The sequence below is a fragment of the Crocuta crocuta genome, unplaced genomic scaffold (genome assembly GCF_008692635.1).
Source record: "Crocuta crocuta isolate KB4526 unplaced genomic scaffold, BGI_CrCroc_1.0 scaffold131, whole genome shotgun sequence".
Lineage (NCBI taxonomy): Eukaryota > Metazoa > Chordata > Mammalia > Carnivora > Hyaenidae > Crocuta > Crocuta crocuta.
The window spans coordinates 7,239,531-7,260,343 of record NW_027528977.1 but is presented as its reverse complement, the minus strand read 5'-3'; the positions used below and the strand labels follow the sequence as shown (position 1 = coordinate 7,260,343).

The window sequence follows — 20,813 nt, the reverse complement described above, 5'->3', positions numbered from 1 at the left end:
GGAGGGGCAATTTCAATCAAAGGCTTAAGCAAAACAACTCCAAAGGGCATGCTGATTTTCCCTTTCCGTTAAAATGATAGTCCTTTTCATTTTTTTTCCCACCAGCAAGTGGAAATGGGCAGTCAGTCCATTGTTGATTTTAACTCCTCTTTCTTGAATTCCTGCAAGCTGTCTTCAAAGAATTGCATAGCTGTTTCCATTGTATTCCTTAGAGCTTTTATATCAGGGAGAAAATTTCCTAGCAAAGCAGAAATTAAAAGATTTCTATGTTCTGAAACTCCAGGGTTCTGTGTAAGATGCCTCTGAAAGGTCTGTATAAAGCATGTAACACAGACACAGTGAACCTTACTTAGATCAGTTCACTATTGCCTCTATGATGATGTCTGGGTGGGAAGAACATCCTTCCGCAGCCAATCAATGTCCTTGTGTGTAGAGTTATGAAAGGCCACTAATCTTTCTAATTCCTTTCTGCATTTGGTAAGATCTTCTGAAACTGGAGGTAAAAGAACTTCATACTTTGAAAGATCTGTTGCTCTCCAAGGGACATGAATTCTTTGCCCAGAGGGGCTGGTGGGGAAAGGAGGCAGGACACCTCCACAAAGGACATTGTACAGGAAGGCCTGAAGCTGGTATAGCCTCATTATAGAGCCCAGCAAAGAGAGCCTTACTGTCCATCCTGGGCACTTCTGCTACATTCACTTTCTGGCTTTCAGCATTTACATGAGTAAGCTGTATTCTCTGGGCTTAGAGAACAGGCGGGAGTGCTGTCTGTAAATCCTTTAGGAAAAGGGAAGCTAAAACAGGCAGCTGGGTGCTTAAGTGATTTTCTGGGAAAGGTGGAGGAGTTTTGGGGAGTTAAAGGAGTTTGTTGATGAGATGGGGACAGGTGGTAAGAATGATGTAGAGAAAATGGCACCTGTTTCTCATGAGACCATGAGATGCCTCCAGTCACAGGTTTGCTATCCATGTCGCTCAGCAGGTGCTACGGGAATGTACCATATCCAGTACCAACAAGATAATGAAGGTTGAGACATCAAAGACTCACTATGGACAAATTTCCCTGAGACCTGCATGGTCAGGCAATGAAAATGCTGCTTGGGACTTTATGTCTTAGAATCCCAGTCTATTCAACTGGATGCCAAATGTAAGCTGGTACTTGCATCTTCTGGCTGGCAGAGACCAGAGAGAATATTCTCATTGGCTACAAAGCCAAGCTCTAAGGACATAGAACAAGCTGAAAGGAAAACCTCGTCCAATTTTTACCCAGGGGACCCACAACAAAATTTGTCTAAGTAATGCTACTCTGGTAAGAACTGTGAACTCACCAGTCTGTGAGTCTGGCTTGAACAACAGGCTTATAGGACCTATTCCTATGTCCTACCTTATGGTTTTCCCTTTTATGGCAAATGACACAAAAGATAGATAAAGAAAAACAATGACTACCTCCGGGAGGAATGAAATCAATAGAAACAGACTTTTTTTTTTTTTTTTTTTTTTTTTTTTATTTTTAGTGTACTGCAAGCTGCATTCTCTGGTCTAGAGACCATGTAAGGCTTCTCCCATGGCATGGGCCTTTCCATGAAAGCTCATTGAACTGCAACTTCCTTGACCAGGCAGACAAATTTCATTCTGGGTGGCCACTTTCAACTCCGCTCCATAGCCCTGAGCAATTTGGTGTTCACCTCCAGCTTCCTGATGCTTGGGTCCACCAGCATCTCTAGGAAGGCATTTTAGACAGGACCCAGCTCTAGGCATATCCCTAACCCAAGTGCTACCACTGTGCTGCAACTCTCATCTGGGAGTCTCCCAATAGTACCATGGGAAACATTTTTTTTGCTTCTGTTCCAGTTATCTACTGCTGTGTAACAAATTATGCCAAAATGTAGTGATTTGAAATAGTAACTATTTTATTATATTTCATGATTTTTTTACAGCAGGAATTCAGGAAGGGTTCAACTGGGCATTTCTTCTGCTCCATGTGGCATTGGTAGAAGTTAGTCAGTGGTAGTTGGCTAGAGGAACAGACTTGTGTGAAATGTCCAAGACTTAAATGTTTGGTGGTTTGGTTCATATTGGCTGGGAAGTTGGTGGTTGTCCAGAGTGGATACCCATGGCTTCTCTAGCATGGTAGTCTCAGGGTTGAACTTATTACATGGTAGTTCAGTGTTCTCAGAGAGAATCTTCTAAAAGAGAAGTGGACCAGAAATTGGCATTCAGAGCCATGGCCAATGTATTTTATTGTCAAAGCAGTCACAGAGCTTATCTAAGTTTAAGGGGAAGGAATGTAGTGCACTACCTCTCAATGAGAGGTCTGTTTAAAAAAATTGTGATAATCTTTGGCTACCTTAGCCCCTGACAAATTCTGTGAGTATAGGCCAAACTAGAGGCTACTAGTTCTGTTTTGCTGTGACTGCACTTTTTAGTTTTCTCTTCCAAGATTCAGAAGCATTCTAAGCATCTGTATGCTACATCTCCTAGCTACACAAGACATATTTCAAAGCTCTTTACATGATCTCACAGAAGCTCCCATCGCACAGCTTACGGCAGCAATGAAGACTCCCTGCAGGATCATAGCTGGTTCTAAAAAAAAAAAAATCTCCTCACCAGTCTTCTTTCCTCACACTCTAGTGCCTCCTGATATCCTTGATCTGGCTGAGGGTTACAGGAATTGTGCAATGATTCCAATACATTTCCTTTGCAAAATTTGCATGTGGGAATCTGTCTCACACTGACTTTGCATTATGACATATAATGTGTCAGCACTTTGGTTGAAAACAGGCAGGGAGAGTTCCATTCTAACATCCTGTCATAACATTTAAATATTAGGATGAGACAAAGAAGAGTTAGATGACCAGAGGAGCTTCTGTTTTGGATAGTCACCTAGGCAGAAAAGGATGTGGGTCCAGTTTGCTGTAAGAGTGCCAACAGAGAGAAACTCTAGGGTCCCAAGCACATGGAGGAGGAAATAACTTGACCTCTTCTCTCTTGTGTCAGCTGTAGCTTGAAAGAAGGGTGGTGGAGAGATTCTACAGTCCACAGGACAGAGCATCAGTAGAAGCTTGATCACTCCCTTGAACTGAAAAGTGGATCTGAGACTGGAAGGACAGAAGTTCTGTGAGATATGAGTGGATGTGGAGTACCAGGGTAGGGATGGGTAGGCCGCTAGGAAGAATCCATATGGGTGCCTCAGCCAAGTAAACTTGAAGAGTCAGTCTACAAGGGTGTTCAACCATCACTGGAACCAAATTTAACTGGAAAGGTGGGAAAGGATGGAGAGGAAACAGATCTATATAAAGTCTTCAGGGAGAACAGTGCTTATGAAGGTGATTTCATAATCTGTGTAGGATTGTGACAGGCCCTAAGGGCCTATTCAAGTCACAACAGATGTTTGCTAAAGTGACTACTAAGTCTTGTAGGCTTAACCTACTGCAGAGTTTTATATTACTATATAAATGATATTCTCTGGGGCACTTAGTACCTCCCAGGATCTGGTCTGAAACCTCTTTTGAGCATATTTCTATCATTCCATAGATTAACCAATGTGCTAGTTCAGTGATTTTTTCAGACTTTAAAATATATTTAATGAATAGAGCCTTGTTTTCCCCAAATAAAATTGTATGTAGAAACTCAATTTACAAATCATAACTCTTTTATATTTGAGAGAGAGAGAGAGAGAGAGAGAGAGAGAAAGGAGAGAGAGAGAGGAAGGTCAGAGGGAAAGAGAGAGAGAGAGAATCTTAAGCAGGCTCCACAGTGGAGCCCTACTCAGGGCTTGATCTCATAATCGTGAGATATGACCTGAGCTGAAATCAAGTCGGATGCCTAATTGACTGAGCCACCCAGGTGCCCCCCAAGTTACAAATCAGATAAAGATAATCTTGTGGGAGGGCTTAGGTTGAGAAATAACCTATACAACCCACTTGCCTCAAGATCTGTTGAAGATCATTTGAATACCCCATCTTCAGGTCAGTGGACTCTTACAAGTCCTAGGATACTGAATGCCCCCATCTTCCTCTTCACTGATTTTATGTCCATGATTCTGCCAGTGACACAGCCCTGATGTCTTTCCTTTGTTTGGTGTTCCACAGTTGAGTCCTGTTAAAATCATTCTCTGTATTCAAATACCACTTCTTACATTATGACTTCTTGGATTGCCTAGCCAGAATTTCTACCTCACTCCCATGGGATTCTTGGCCCTTGACTTGAACTTCTGTTATGACATTTATTGCATGCTTATCTATGTCAGAATTGTTTGATTACACTTTCTTCCTCATTAGTCTGTAAGCCCCTGGGGCAGGACCTGTGGTTTTCATATCTGCATTCCCCATAGCAGGTAGCGAGATGGCTGCCTCTGAACCTTGATATGTGTTTTCTCTTTTCACACTCTTACTTCTTTTCCCACTCATGCATGCTCATCATACAACTAAATTTTCCAGCCCCTTGTGACTTAAGAGAGTCCTATGGAGAAATGTATATTGAGAATCATTAGAGTGTGTAACCCCTCTCCTTGTCCCATGCTCTTCACACAACACTAGCCCCGTGCCTAGGACATTATAGGTATTCAACATACATTTGTTGAATTACTGAATACATGAGAATGTTTTTAAGAAAAAGAACCATTTTCTTAAGTCAAAGATGACTGTGTTCTTAGCCTGTTTGCTGTAGAGAATCAGCTGCAACAACTTTTCAGCTATCCATGGAATGAGATGTCAGTGATTCTGAAAATGATCTATGAAACTTCAGTTCAGATCTGGGGCTGCCTGTTTGGCTCTACAACTCAGAACTCATATTTGTACAAACTTGTGTTTATACTGTGTTATTTAGTTTGGTTTTCCCCCTAATGCTATTCTTGAAAATGATTTACAAATATTTATTCTTAATAAAAATATTGGAGAAGAGTGCAGAGTATGACTTTTCCCAGACCCAGCAATCCTCTACAGATAGCCCTAAATATAATCATAGTGCAGGTAATAGCAGGTGGCTCAGATTTTTTAATGGTGATGGCATGAGGGTAAGGAAGGTTAAGGTAACATTTTTGGCTTGAGTAGCTATCTTAAAATCATTTGAAGGTTACAGCCTGAATTTGCAAACTTTTTTCACCTGTTTTTCCTGCCACAGCTTGAAGAACAAAATGCCCTATGACACACACACAAATTATGGCACTGAAAATGCTTTTTGGTTTAGAATTACATAATTACATTAACTATAAAAGACTCAAATATTTGAACAGTATACAAAATACACTGAACAAAATGAGAGCATTTGCCCTTTCATGCTTAATTTCTATCTCAGGAGGTGACCACACTTTCAAGTTTGCTGGTTATTTTTCAATTCATTTTTAGTTAAGTCCCTGAGTGAGCTTTAGAGTATAGAAATTTGGAGACAACAATTCCAAAGCCTAAGGTTGTTTTCATCAGATTGGGCTGCTGAAACAAAATACCATCAGCTGAGGGGCTTAAACAACAGAACTTTATGTCCTCACTGTTCTGGAGGCTGGTAGTCTGAGATCAGGGTGCCACCATGACCAAGTTTTACTAAAAACTCTCTGGTAATGGCTCTCTTCTTAGTTTGTAGATGGCCACCTTCTTGTTATGTCACCACCCAGTGGTGGTAGATGGGGAGAGTTCCCTAGGTGTCTCTTCTTATGAGGGCGCTAATCCCATCATGACAGCCCTACCAACATGACATCATCTAATCTTAATCCCCTCCTAAAGGCCCTGCCTCCACATACTACCACATTGAGGCCTAGGCCTTAATATATGAATTTGGGAGACACACAAACATTCAGTCCATAACAGAGGTCTTTCTTAATTACTTTTTGGTCTCTAGTTAGATTCTGAAATTTTACCTGTAGATCAAAAGTTGTTGCTAAAACCCGCTCCTATAGTAGGGATAAGGTAGTTTACTTAAACTCCACCTTAGTGTTTAACCAAATTGCTGATATTCCAATGAAAATAGAATTCATAAATGCTCTTAAATAAGACAATGTTGTCATAGCACTGAATGTCTTTCTCCTATTCTACCCATTTTCCCTCACTGTCTCTAAGCCACAGTTTTATATTTGTTAAATAAGAAAAAAATATACTTTACAATATAAAGTAATTTAAAAGTGAAATGAGAAAATGGATATAAAGACACTTTATTAACTGCAAAGCTTTCTACAATAAGGTAGCCTAAAGTAACCACAGTAAAGTAAACTAAAGTAACTTTATTATAAACTATAGCTATTGGCTATAATAAAAATTAAAATGCAATACAGCTAACCAAATATCTTATTTGGAGATTTTCCTAAGCAAACAACATTTCCTATATGCACTGCGTGTGTTTTAACTGTCTTGCCAAAGTTTATATAGAAAGGATTCCTGATGTTGGAGACATATTTATCTTGGAATAATTTATGCCCGCAGAAATTATTGACACAGAACACTCTTGGCATCATTTTGACTTCTGCACACTGTCAGCCCAACTTGGAGATTAATCACAGCAAGAAATTCTGAATCTCACAAGCAGCATTTAAAGAAAAAGCAATAAAGAAAGTAAAACTCTAAAACTCTGCTACTTCTATACACATACATTGTATTAATGCCAAATTCCTCCTTTGCTACTATAATTATGAAAGATGGAAGCAGTGGGAGAAGAGGGTAAAGGTTACACTGCAACTACTTGTGGAACTGTAAATATTTCAAAATAAAAGAATAAATTAAATTCTGCTACCTTAAAAAGGAAAGAAGCTAGAGCAGAAAGAATAAGAATTGGGAAACAAATTATTGATAGCTAGTGTAAAGATAGAGGCAATTGGCTGTTCCATTTTTAAAGGACTTGCACTGCCATCAGGGTAAACTGACAGCACCAGAGAGAAATGTTAAAAGATGAGCTATGGTTGGCAAAGCCATTTGTGGCTTTCACTCATACACGGGTTTCAAGGGGACACTATCAAACAGACTCTTTACAAAAGATTATGCAAATACCACAGAGAGGCTGGACAAAGTCACAGGGTAGAGATGTGGGTGGAGAACTGATGTCAATACTGTCCTTTCTGGATTCTCTTGAGTTGTGTCTTTTCTTGATTCCATCTGACCATTTCCTCTCTGTTCCTCTAATCAAGCAGAAGCCAGTGAAGAAGACAAAAGGGGGCAATTAAACTACCCAGAAGGAAAACCATCTCATAGGTCATTACTACTGATGTAGGAAGGGCAAGTTCATGTTGATGAAATCCTCAGTATCACAGTATGGAAGTAGCTTTTCCTTTACATTCCCATTGAACAACCTGCTTTCTGCTTTATGGCCTGAAAAAATATTTTGTCTTCTATTCGGTTATCCTTTATTCTCTCTCCAAATAAACTATAAACTCCACAAAGGAATTTATTTTTTTGCAAGACTTTTAGAATGCTTTGATCTTTCTAGTTCATCTCATTTGCATCTGTAACTGCAACATTGTTACATTTGACATTTCACATAACTAGTCAGTAAGAATTTATTTCTTAAAGGGTTGGAGTTAGAATAGAAGGACAGAAGACACAAGAATATTAGGTTTCACATTTGTGTTAAAAGCTCAAAAATCAAAACTGTCTTTCTCTCTCTCTGCAGCAAAACTATAGCACAAACTTCAGTGTTTTAACTCTAATCTTATGTCTCATCATCATCATACTGGATTTGGAGCTTGTGAAGAAGATACGGTATGTTCTAAGTACTCTTGCCTTGATAATTCTTTTGAATTAACTGATACAAACACATTTCCTCTTATGTTGTCACTGAAGCCAGGACATATGCACTAAAGGCAGGAGCCTTCTCCTGAGATCCAACAGTACTCTCACTAGACGCCAAGCTGATGGTTATCTGATTGAGCAAAAAAAGAAAACTGTTCTGCCAGTGTTCTCTCAATGACCAGTACACCAAATTCAATGAACACTTTCATCAATAGTGGAAGGAACATAAAAATTGATAACATATTGAATATTTTCAATGTCCAGCTATCTGCCAGTTACTGAAATAGCTGGGACTGGGTGAAAATTCCCAAGAGGTGCTCTCTCTCTCTCTCTTGCTCTCCCTCTCTCTCCCAGATCACTATCAGTACTTTTAGTTACTGCTTTTCTCTTAAACAAGAAAAGTTGCAATAAAATCTGCTTTTTTTCTTAGTTTCAACAAGACCATAGTTCTTTCATCACCTATGTTTTACAGAATTTCTACAGGTCTGTCGCCTTTTGAGTATTAGTCAATTTAGAGAATAGTCGCTGATCAACTCAGTGTGCTCCACCCAATTTGTCCAACAGCCACAGATAACCCAACTTTTAAAACTCCCCAGCCAAACTTTGAATTTCCTCTGTAAAAAACTGCACTGAACATAAGGGTTTACTGTTCTTTTAATTATATTCCTAGGCATATTATCTTCTTTTCTGGTCCAAAATCCAAATCCAGTATGTAGACAGCTTCATCTAAAATTGAACATTTGAGTTATCTGAGACCAATTTTTTCTTTATCTATGTTATCCATTAGTCTCCCAGGAGTAGCACATAATATATCATAGCCTTGTAGTGTTTGAATAAGGAAGGAAGGAGATACTGTTCTTGTTTAGGCATTCTGTTAGGCAACTGATACAGTTCTTTGGTTTTATCTTTATACATTTGTAGAGAGAGGGATTATTATTTTCACTTTATCTTCAATGAAGCAGAGGCTCAGAGAGGTTAGAAAATTTATCTTCCAAGTGGTAGAGGCAGGGATCCAACTAAGCTCTGTCTGATTTCAAAGTTCACATTCCTTCCATTACACGGAGATCTAAAGTTATCTGGTACTTCAGTGACTTGCCACAAATATTTGTTGACTAGATAAGGAGATGAATGAATGGATGATTGAAAGAAACCATCTGAGGCTCTCTGGACAATGCCAATCTGTGAAATAGAAATGCTCAAAGGAATCTTTATAAAATGGTTCTGCATACCAAAGACAGGCTGTTCCAACCTTCCCAAGAAGAGAAAAGAGAACCACTGTGCTCCAGTATACCTACAATTAGGACAGACATCAGCCCAAATTGGAAGGTGGATAGATGAAGTGATTCTTAGCTGCTTTTCCATCTCTGCACTTGGTGGCTACTGTTTATTCCTTAGCACTATGCACGTAGTCACTCACAGACCCAAGTCTGGGCCAACCTCCAGAGTCAGCCTTAGCTGCCAGTGGAGTTATGAGGAGTAAAGCTTAGAGGAGAATTTGCATGATAATTTGGAACCAAATAGACTGAATTCAAGAGAACATATGTCCTCCACTTACTAGTTCTGTCACTTTGTGTAAGCCACTTAATCACTCAGTCCAAAACCTTGGGATATAGAAATTTCCTCATGTGGTTGGTATTGAGGATTAATGAGGTAGATAAAAGGTGAGGCTCAAAGGATACACTCATTAAGTGGCAGCTACTCTATATAGCTTTTAGATGAATTTTTGGTAACTAAGGCCTGTACTTTTCCAACCAAAAACAAAGAAAATTTGTAAGGCTTTGTGATTTTATTTACGTCATAAACCCCACTAAAGTAAAAAATCTATAGTTAAATAATTTATAATCACTTGTGTTAAAGAGGAAAAAAATGTATATTTGTAACTATTCTAGAACTCGGGCTTACCTTACCTGCTTTGGATTATTGACTTGATTTACTCCTCTTTGGAGATTTTCTACTTTGAAACGTACAGAAGATGTCTGTTTTGTGGGCACTGGGCCCTAGTGGGAATAGGACAGTGTGCAGTGTGTATCCTCCTTCCCTACCACCAACTTGGAAACAAAGCGGAAGCTCTCATGACAGTGTTGGGCGTGAGTCCTATGTGTCTCTCAGGTTTCTGCAAAATTTGCAAGCAGAACTACTTGCTCTTTCATTCTGGTTTACCTTTTCACATGTTTTTGTAGAGTGAAAGCCTTAAAAGATGAGGTTAGCTTCTCCTTGCAGAGCTGAGTGCAGATTTGTTTATCGTCCAGGATAAGAAAAGTGTTTCCCCCCGGGGCAGGCATTGGCAGATTTGTTCCCAGCTCATTAACATGGTCTTGTTTTACTAAGACAGCAACTTTTTTGGGTAAGTAGTACCAGCCTTTATAAAGAAATTAACACTCTAAGAATTTGAAATTTCTATAAGATTAAAAAGTTAACATATACTAAAACAACGATGCAAAACCAGTGTTCTTTCCATACCGTCTTCAGTTAGTGAGGGTTTTGAAATTTTTATTCTGTAGGTAATATCAGGAACCTTCTGTCTTTTTAACTTTTGTTGTTGTTGTCATTATTTTCTTTTTTCCTTTAATTACAAAATGTCCTGATTAAGTCCAGGGTAGATGGACGATTTGGAAGCAGCATGAGGTATTGGATAAGGACAGTCTGGCAAGCGTAATGTAGTGTGATCTATCTGAGCATTAAAAAAGTTTTTTTAAAGTTTATTTATTTTCAGAGAGCGAGAGAGACAGCATAAGCAGGAGTGGGGCAGAGAGAGAGGGAAACAGAAAATCCCCAAGCAGGCTCTACTCTGTTAGCGCTGTGCTCTGTTAGCCACATGGGGCTCGAGCTCACACATCAGGAGACCATGACCTGAGCCAAAATCAAGAGTTGGACACTTAACCAACTGAGCCACTGAGGCACCCCCATCTGAGCATTTTTAAGGGGCCTGAAATGGGTAATGAAAATTGGGATGGAGACGAGAGAATAATTTTTGGAATTTGGAAGTATAGTAAATCATAAAGATGAAGTGATTAAAAAGAAAAGCTCAGAGATCTGTAACTTGGATGACTGAAATAGGTGATTTCAATTTCAGTGAATTGAAATAGGTGATGCTGGTGGAGGAACTTGAGGGACAACATTATGAATTAAATTTATAAAATAAATAAGATAGCAGAGTGAATTTCTGTCGGTGAAATTTCAGTCAGTTTTTGCTTTGTAGAAGATAAATTTTGAAATAAGAGACTGAGTCTTTCCTGGAGTTAAGAAATTATTTTTTTCCATTGGTAATTATAACCTAATAATTAAAATTTTTAAATTTTACAGATATGAGGTAACATTCAGCAGAAATGTTTTCTAGTAAGAAATATGAATGTACGCAAAAAGATACATAAGGATTAGAATGCTAATTTACGCATGCTACCTTTTCTCATACTTCATTTAAAGTCTTATTAGTAATATTATTTCAGATTTTTACTGAAATAACAATTTCCCTTCCTGACTAAACACATTTTAGCTGAAAACAATTGGCATATTCCTCCTTTTCTATACCCTCTAATCAGCTCTCTCTAAAACTCACTCCAAAAAATTGAGTCCTTGACAAGATTTGGAGACGGGCGGTTCACGCCCAGAAAAAAACCCAAACTGTCTCTAATTTTGGTGACTGATTTTAGTTATTCACACTAGTGTGTGAAAAGGAAGCCTGAATGATTCATCCCATCTGTGGATTTAAAGGGATTTCTCCTATTACTTAAAAAGATGTAGCTTTCTTTTGAAAATGAAAAAAAAAACTGGTTTCTTTTGCAAAGCTTTTTCTTGAACAAAAAGATTGCGTATATGCACACAGCGAGTTTCAGATCACTGCTTAGTCAGAGCTCCAGTTAACTCACTGATTCAACACTACCACCAAAGCCAGGATTATTTTTCTCACTTAGTGATGGGGACAACTGGCTCAATGTAAACCAATGTTCATTCATCCACGTATGTTGCCTAATAACCAATTCATTCTTAAGCTTTTCATGGGGAAGCACACACACACATACAAGCCAACGAGGAAGAGGGTAATAATAGTAAAATGGGAGCTGTTACATGATGGAAATAAACACTTGAAGGGGTGATTATTTATTACCTGCAAATGCAATTTGCCTCTCAAATTCCTGTACAAAAATATTCTTAACAGCAGGCAGTTTGAATGTTTGAAAAAGAAAGTTGGTTACAAGGTTTAAATTAACAATTGAAATATCCCCATTTGAATTTGAAAAACAATCTTTTGAAATGTTGCTTTCAAACTGTGGTAGGCTCCAGCCAGAGCCAAGATCAGATCCAACCAATGACTTTTGCTTATTTTTGGTAGGTAAGTTATCTAAAATTTCTTTGAAGGGAGAAAATTGAAAACAACAAATATGGTCAGCAGTTGAACAACTGTACATGTCTTTTTCTTTTTTTTTAACATGTTCTGCTACATTTTTCCCCTAAAGTTTATTTACTTGTTTTGAGAGAGAGCACAAGCAGGGAAGGATCAGAGAGAGAATCCAAAGGAGGCTCCATACAGTGAGGAGCCCCATGTGGAGATTGAACCTATGAACAGTCAGATCATGACCTGAGCTGAAATCAAGAGTCAGATGCTTAACCGATTGAGCCACCCAGGCACCCCTTCTTGCATCTGATTTTTTAGATCTATCAGGTCATTTAAATTTTTTCTTTACTTTTTGTTTTATGCTCAAATATTATCACAAGGATATTGGTGGCCTAAGTCAACCAACAGGTTACAGGAGTCTAAGGCACTAACATCGCTAAAAATCAGACATTTTCTAAAACAGTGACAAAATGCCACTACTGCAAGCTACACGTGGAGATTTACTTCACTGTGGCTTTCAGGTTTGCAGAGCCCACCCACAGAGATGATGTTTTCATCCATTTAGCTTTTCTTTTCTTGTATCATGCTTGTAGTGAGCATAGCATAATTTATAGCAAAGTTGTATCACTTATGTTGTACACCTTATGTACATTGTGTGTCAACAATATTGTAATGTAAAAATTTTTTTAAAAGAATTTTGTGTTGCTTTACAAATGCTTAAGCGCATATGAGGATGAGAAGATACTGACCAAAAGAAGTAAGTAAACTGAAGTGCCCAAACAAGTTGAAAGGAACCTTAGCACATTAGTTACCAGTATGTCAAAGTGGCAAGGAATCAGGTCATTTTTAATCCTCTTCTATTACCTATCAGTTTTTTCCTAAGCCCATGTGTCTCTCCTTTTTATAGATCAAAGAGAAGAACACATTTTCTTTAAGTTCTTTGATTCCAGAAAGATATTTTGGGTCAAGAATTTGACCCTTTTGTGGCACAATCTTTCTAATGTTTATTTGAAAGTAAGTTATAAAAACACAATAAAGTGCATAAATATAGAAGCTAATATATTAGCAAATATACATCTAACATAACACTTAAATAAGCTGTTAATATTTTGACATATTTGCTTCAGATTTCTTTTTGAGTAATTAAATTTGATAATACATGTTCTCCTTTAGCTGTGCGTCACAAAATTATTACTACCCAGATATTATCACAGTTCCTGTCTTTGCATGTTCTTGAACTATGACTGTAAATATTTGTCTTCATAATCAAGATAAGAAATTATTTTTTGAATCAAGAATTTTTAAAATGGCATTTTATAAATGGCATTATACTGCTTCTTTCAGCAATTTGACTTTTAAAATCAAAATTATTTTGAGAAAACTACTGATGGTGATACATGTAGAATCATTTAATATATTTTAACTACTGCATAGTTTTCCACTGTAAAAAAAATGTTTATTTATTCTGTACCCTATAGAAAGACAAATGGGATTTATCAAAATTTTTGGCCTATTATTAACAGTGTTGCTATGAATATCATAGTAAACACTTTCTTTGTGAGGATTTTCCTAAATGCAGATACATTGTAGCAGAATTGCTAGTCATAGAGTATGCACATATCAACTTTAATAAATGTAACCAAATAATTCTTCAAAGGGTTTATACTAACTTGCATTTCCATCATCAGGATATGAGAATCTGTTCCTTCACATATTTACTGATACTTGTTATTAGATGTATTAGTTTTTGTCAGTTCTGATTCATGTGGAGTAGATTTCAGTGCGGTTATGATTTCTATGCCTGCTTCTGAACACTTAAAAAAAATCTTCATTGGCTATTTGGCTTTTCTTTCTTATGAATTATATTTTCACATACTTTGATCNTTTCTGCATCTATCGACAGGATCATATGGTTTTTATCTTTTGTTGATGTGATGTATCACAGTGACTGATTTCGAATGTTGAACCAGCCCTGTAACCCAGGAATGAATCCCACTTGATCATGGTGGATAATTCTTTTTATGTGCTGCTGGATTCGATTTGCAAGGATCTTGTTGAGGATTTTTGCATCTGTATTCATCAAGGATATTGGTTTCTAGTTTTTTTTTTTTTTTTTCCCCTGGATCTCTGTCTGGCTTGGGAATCAGAGAGATGCTGGCTTCATAAAATTAGTCTGGGAGTTTTCCTTTGATTTCTGTTTTTTGGAATAGCTTGAGGAGAATTGAGATTAATTCTGTTTTAAACGTCTGGCNTGATCTATCTTGGAGAATGTGCCATGCACACTTGGCAATTCCAGGCCCCCTGCCGAGCTCTGGGGGTGGAGTCAGAATCGCTGCTTCCTTCTCTGGGTCGGGCTGGTGAGCATGGGCGGGGGCTTGCCTGCCGGGTGCGCGGAGCCCGAGCCCGCTTGAGTGAGGAAAACCGGAACCCTCTATGGCTCATCACCCAAAACATGAACTCACAGGCAAATTTCCCAGTTTTTAGTTCTTTGCCTTCCCTCTCGAGTTCCAGCCAGCCAGGAGCGCGGACGCCCGGTGTCCGCGCGGCTCTTTCTGGGGCCCAAGCCGCCCGGGAGCTACAATGGCGGCAGGCGCGACACCACTCTGAAGTCCAGCCTCCAGGAGCCCGCAGAAAGAAGCAGTTTGTGTGCTCAGCACCACCCCCCCACCCCCCGGGACCAGTTGGCGGGAGGGGACCTGGTGTGCAGGTATTTGGCAAGTACGGTCTTTCTATGCACCGAGCAGAGGTTTTTGTGTTTCGGACTCTCTCGTTTTCCCCTCTCACTCCCCGTAGAGGGTAGAGGGGGATCGCCTCCCACCCTGGAGTCTCCGATCCCGGCCCGATTTTATCTTCCCCAGTACGGACTCACGTTAGAATGCTCTCTCAGTGGATTCTGCGTCCTTTTTCTCCAAATCTCTCAGGTTTTGTAAGGTTTCCAATGGCTTCAGATCTTTTCTGTGTGATGTATGGGTGCGAGTGCAAGTACGGAGCTCCTTGCTTCTCCGCCATCTTGTCCCCCTCTCCCCTGTTTTTAAATCTTATATGCCCTCTTCTCATGTATGCATACAATCTAACTCTACCCTGACACTGTTCATGTATTTTATTTATTTGTTTGTTTGTTTATTTATTTATTTAATGTTTGTTTATTTTTGAGAGAGAAAGGGAGGGAGAGAGAGAGAGAGAGAGCGGAAGCTGGGGAGGGGCAGAGAGAGAGACAGAGGATCCGAAGTGGGTTCCGTGCTGCCAGCCCAGAACCCAATATGGTACTTGAACTCAAGAGCCAGGAGATCATGACCTGAGCTGAAGTCTGTTGCTTAGCCAACTGAGTCATCCAGGTGCCCTTGTCCATGTATTTCAATACCCAGTCTTGAAACTTGTCATTATTTTCCTCTATCAGTACAAAATCTTGAAATGTTTTTGTTCTGTATTGTTTTCCATCCCTCCTATAGGAGCATTCTTGATTTTACTCACTTGCCCACTTTCCAGAATTTCTGCTATATCTTCTATTTTTTCCCCAAGGATACAGATCTTTTAGTGTGCTTCATTTTTTAAAATGAGTTTTTATTTAAATTCCAATTATTTAACATACAGTGTAATACTAGTTTCAGATGTACAATTTAGTGATTCAACACCTGCATACAACACCTGGTGCTCATCACAGCAAGTGCACTCATCCCCCCACATCCTCCCCTCTGGTAACCATCAGTGTGTTCTGTACAGTTAAGAGTCTATTTCTTGGTTTGCCTCTTTTTCCACCCCCCGCCCCCATGATCGTTTGTTTTGTTTCATTTTTGTTTGATGTGGACGCTCAAGTATAATGCAGCCCTAAATGAAATTGCTGGGTTGGGAGGAAGATTCAGGTGTGGTGTGAGGTAGGACCAGTGTCCTCCTACAACCCTGGGCATGTGACATCCTTAGATATTAAGGGACTTTGAAACATTTGTAACCTTGAAAGTCCTTGGGCTCCCTAGTCTCTTTTACCTTGAGTAAAAGTCAATGTTTCCTTCCATACAGATATACCAACCCTGCTAGGAGATTATAGAGATAGCCTACAATTCTCGAAACATTTACAAGGTGTCAAGAACTCTTACTAAGTGCTTTATATGCATTTTCTCACTACAGAAACACAATAAATCTATAACAAAAGTGAGCATTTTATTTTCATTTTGCCTATTAAGAAGTTAGAGCTTAAAGAAGTGAAATAATGTGGATAATAAACAATAGATTTTAAATATCTAACCACTTTAGTCAACCTAAAATTAACCACTATATTGTTTTGATTTAATATGGGAGGGAAATGCTAAAGGCAAGGTCAAGAAAAGTTATTTTTTCTCAGTGCTCATAAAAACATATGTCAAGAATGTTACTGATTATTAAGATAAAGTATCTGATATAATCTAAAAGAACACATATTTCTTACACGATTATTATCTGTTGAATGTGTTTACATCATTGTATACTGTTCTCAGTGTGCTATCACCTATTACTATTGTTAGCAGGTAGCAGCAGATAGTCGGTGGTTCAAATAAGCACTTGGCACGAAATGAGGAAATGCACAACATAAACCATCACAGATACCACAGATACTGTAATAGTGAGTAAAATTGTAAAGTTTTTTTGAAAATGTTCGTTTATTTTCGAGAGAGAGAGAGAGACAGAGCATGAGTGGGGGAGGGACAATTAGAGGGAGACACAGAATCCAAAGCAGGCTCCAGGCTCTGAGATGTCAGCACTGAGACTGACACTGGGCTTTACCCCACGAATGGTGAGATCAGACCTGAGCGGAAGTCAGATACTCAGCTGAAAGAGCCACCCAAGCACCCCTATAATTGTGAGTAAAAATTTAAAAACAAAATATCCTTTTTTTTTTTTAAATGTTTTATTTATTTCTAGGAGAGAGAGAGAGAGAGAGAGAGAGATAGCGTGTGAGCAGGGGAGGGTCAGAGAGAGAGGGAGTCACAGACTGAAACAGGCTCCAGGCTCTGAGCTGGCAGTCAGCACAGAGCCCGACGGGGGGCTCGAACCCACGAACCGCGAGATCATGACCTAAGCGAAAGTCGGACGCTTAACCTACTAAGCCACCCAGGCGCCCCACAAAATATCCTTTTTAAATTTTTTTCTGACTCAAATTACTGTTGAATAATTATTTAAAACTTGTATCACTCACTGTATACTAAGATCAAATTACCATGTTTCCAGCTATTCGCTCCTTTTTAGTACTTTCTGATCCAGATTTTTTACTAATTTTCCTGCTCTATTCATATTATTGAGTAAGATAACATTGCTATATCTCAAATCTCAATCTTCAAATTTTGCTTTACTTCAATACCTATGTATATGAGTAGGCTGAAACAGCCATCTTTTTTTTTTTTTTTAACATTTTTTAAAATGTTTATTTAGTCTTGAGAGACAGAGAGAGACAGAGCATGAGAGGAGCAGAGAGAGATACACAGAATCTGAAGCAGGCTCCAGGCTCTGAGCTGTCAGCACAGAGCCTGACACTGGGCTTCAACCCACGAACCATGAATTCATGACCTAAGCCAAAGTCGGATTCTCAACCAACTGAGCCACCCACACGCCCCTTGACACTGCCATCTTTAAACTGCTGCCTTTTTGTCCTTTTTATCTTCTTTACTTTTCAGTTAAAATTCACAGAAATACAGAGGAAAGCAATAATATTTAGGAAAATATTGTGAAACATGGAAATGTGGAGAATTATGTTTTAGACTCCACTTTATTCCAATAGATTTAAGACTATTTTCAGAAATACATGAGGAATAACAACAACAACAATAACAAAACAACAACAGAGTCAGAAGACACTATGGAAAATGCAATAATGAGAGAAAAAAAGAAAACAGGAGACAGAAAGCAAAAAAACATAGAAGACAAAATAGAAAGATCTAATATAGATTTAATTGAAGTCCAAGAGGTGTAGACAAAAATCTATGAGGAAGAGGCAATATTTAAAAAAGATAATGGCAGGGAGCCTGGGTAGTTCAATCAGTTAAATGTAGGACATGATTTCACAATCCACGGGTTCAAGCCCTGTGTGGGGCTCTGTGCTGACAGCTCAGAGCCTGAAGGCTGCTTTGGATTCTGTGTCTCCCTCTCTCTCTGCTCCTCCCCCCTGCTCCCTCTTTCTCTCAAAAATAAGTAAACATTAAAATTTTTTAAAAATAAAATAAAAAGACAATGGCCATTGAATTCTTAGAAAAGATAGAAGATAATATGCAAATTCAGAGGCCAAAAATACAGAGCAAAGCAAATAAAAAGAAATCCACATCTAGAAATACAATGTGGAATTGCTAAAAACAAAAAACTAAAGAGAAAAATCTCATAATCAACCAGAGAAGTAAGATTGGCTACCTTCATACATATAAATATAACATTAAAAATGGTTTTCACTATGGACTCAGGTCATCTGCTTTAGTGTGACAAGGAACATGATAAGACAAATAAGTTCCCTAAGTATGGGCTGATTGCCATGTTTCAGTTGCTGAAATATGAGTTCTGTGGTTAGAAGCAATTCTGTGTGAAATAGTAGATGTTTTGTAAGATTGTGAATGGTGGTTTTGGGAGAAGTAATGTGATCAGGGAAGACAAATGCTTCCCAGAGTAAAATATTCACTCCAATAAGGGCAAAGCACTGCCTTTTTTTTAAATGATGGAAATGGTCTAATGTAGTTAATCTGCCTCTGGTAACTGACTGGTTCCCCTGATGAATGATGTATGAAAGGTTTATTGTGGATCAGGTATTGGCAGACAATCACTCAGCAATAGCTCTAGCCAAGTCAACCTTAGTGCAAAATCATTTGATGAGTCCGTGCATTACTTCTAACCCTGCTTACATAGCCAATTTATTCATAAGCCCACTTATCAAGTACAGGGGTGACTGGAGAAAGAGGCTGATTGATATCTACAAAGCAAATTATCTTGTTCACTTGATTATTAAGATCCACCTTTGCTTATTTGGTGAACATTCGCACGGGACAAATACCTTTACTATCTGTACTTACTTGGAAAGATTCTACCATGACTATAACTGTCCATGTCAGGAAATGCCAGCATATAATCTGAAACCATGTGTAAACCTGTCCTGAAGTTTTTCTTTCTCAGATCACAAAACTCCCCATGAAGCTATAGGTGTGAGTATGGATAGGGGACAAGTAGCAGGAGTAGAATCTGGAAATATAAAGTTCTGAAAACATACTTTTCTTTTTTCAAGTTCTCACAAGTATTTAGAAGTCATCAGTTAGGGGTGCCTGGGTGGCTCAATCTGTTAAGCTTCTGACTCTTGGTTTGGGCTGAGGTCATGATCTCATGGTTTGTGAGTTCGAGCCCCACATCGGGCTCTGTGCTGCTTGGGATTTTCTCTCTCTCTCTCTCTCTCTTTCCCTCTCCCTCTCTCCCTCTCTTCCTCTCTCCCTCCCCCACTCTCACTCTCTCTCTCTCAAAAAAGAAACATATAAACTTAAAAAATATATTTAAAAAAATAACTCATCAACCAAGCCAACTATAGTTCTTATATTCATTAAAATATCTGATGAGAACAATACTTTAGCCATCCAAAACTGCAATAATTTGATTGCAGGCAAATATGAGTAATAATGTAAATCACCATTTTACTACTGCATGCAGTGGACTATTAGTATTCCACTTACTACTGACAATGGGATCATTAATGCATATAAAACCAGGTGATAATGCTTCCTCTAATTTCTTTCTATATATGGCTTTGAGTTAGAGTTGGCCATGAAAATTTTGCACAAAATTTGGAAGACATGGTGTCCCTGGGTGGCTCACTTGATTTCAGGGTCATGAGTTTCATCTCACATCGGGCTTCATGCTGGGTGTGAAAGCTACTTAAAAAAAATTGAAAGACAGAAGTGAAGCAGCAGCCATTACTTTCTGAAGATCATTATATCTGGCAGCTGGAAGTGCCTGACTCCCTAAATTATCTTACCAGTTCCATTTCTCTAATTACGACAGTTTCTCAGGGTGCACGTAGCTGCTTAATGAGCTTTCTGTGACCCACTAATAGACCTTTTGTGACTCTTATTTTTCCAATAGCCTACAACTGTATTGGGGAATAAGTCACTTTTTCTATAATATTCATACTGGTTTTGTTTCATGATTGAAAGCTTACTAACACAGAGAAAAGGTACAAATTAAAAATATCAGGAATTGAAGCGCCTGGGTGACTCATTTCGTTAAGTATCCTATTCTTGATTTTGGCTCAGGCCATGATCTCAAAATTGGTGAAATCTCATGGTTGGAGATTCTCTCTTTGCCTCTCTCTCTCTCAAAATAAATAAACATTAAAAAAAAGTGAAATATCAGGAATGAATAGAAGGATTTCACTGCAGAAATTTAAAAAGGTAATAAGGAAATTGCCTAAACAACTTACAGCCAATATATTTGAAAGTTAAGTGGAATTAAACATATTTCTTGAGAAACAACTACCAAAACTGACACAATATGAAATATACAATCTAAATAGCTCTATACCTATTTTTTTTTTTAAATTGAATTCAGTGGCAGAAAAAGAAAGGAATTGAATTCAAAACCAATAACCTTACTCAGAAGTTTTCTGGTGAATTCTATCACATAATAACAATCTTATACAAACATGAAGGAAAAAATAACAATAAGCTTACACAAATATTAAGGAAGCAATAATAACAATGTTAAGCAAACTTTCAGAAGGTAAAGAAGGCTATAAGACATGCATATTTGATATTATAATGCTTATATGTGTGTGTGTGACTATC

At 38.3% G+C, this 20,813-nt stretch overlaps 1 long non-coding RNA gene across 1 annotated transcript in view; it reads left to right on the top strand.

Annotated features, from left to right (window-relative positions):
• Nucleotides 1–14,727: 14,727 nt before the first annotated feature.
• Nucleotides 14,728–20,813, top strand: part of LOC144225921 (uncharacterized) — a 64,527-nt gene continuing 58,441 nt past the window's right edge. The window contains exon 1 of the long non-coding RNA XR_013333473.1: nucleotides 14,728–14,746. This is a non-coding gene — a long non-coding RNA (uncharacterized LOC144225921). The remainder of the gene's footprint in view (nucleotides 14,747–20,813) is intronic.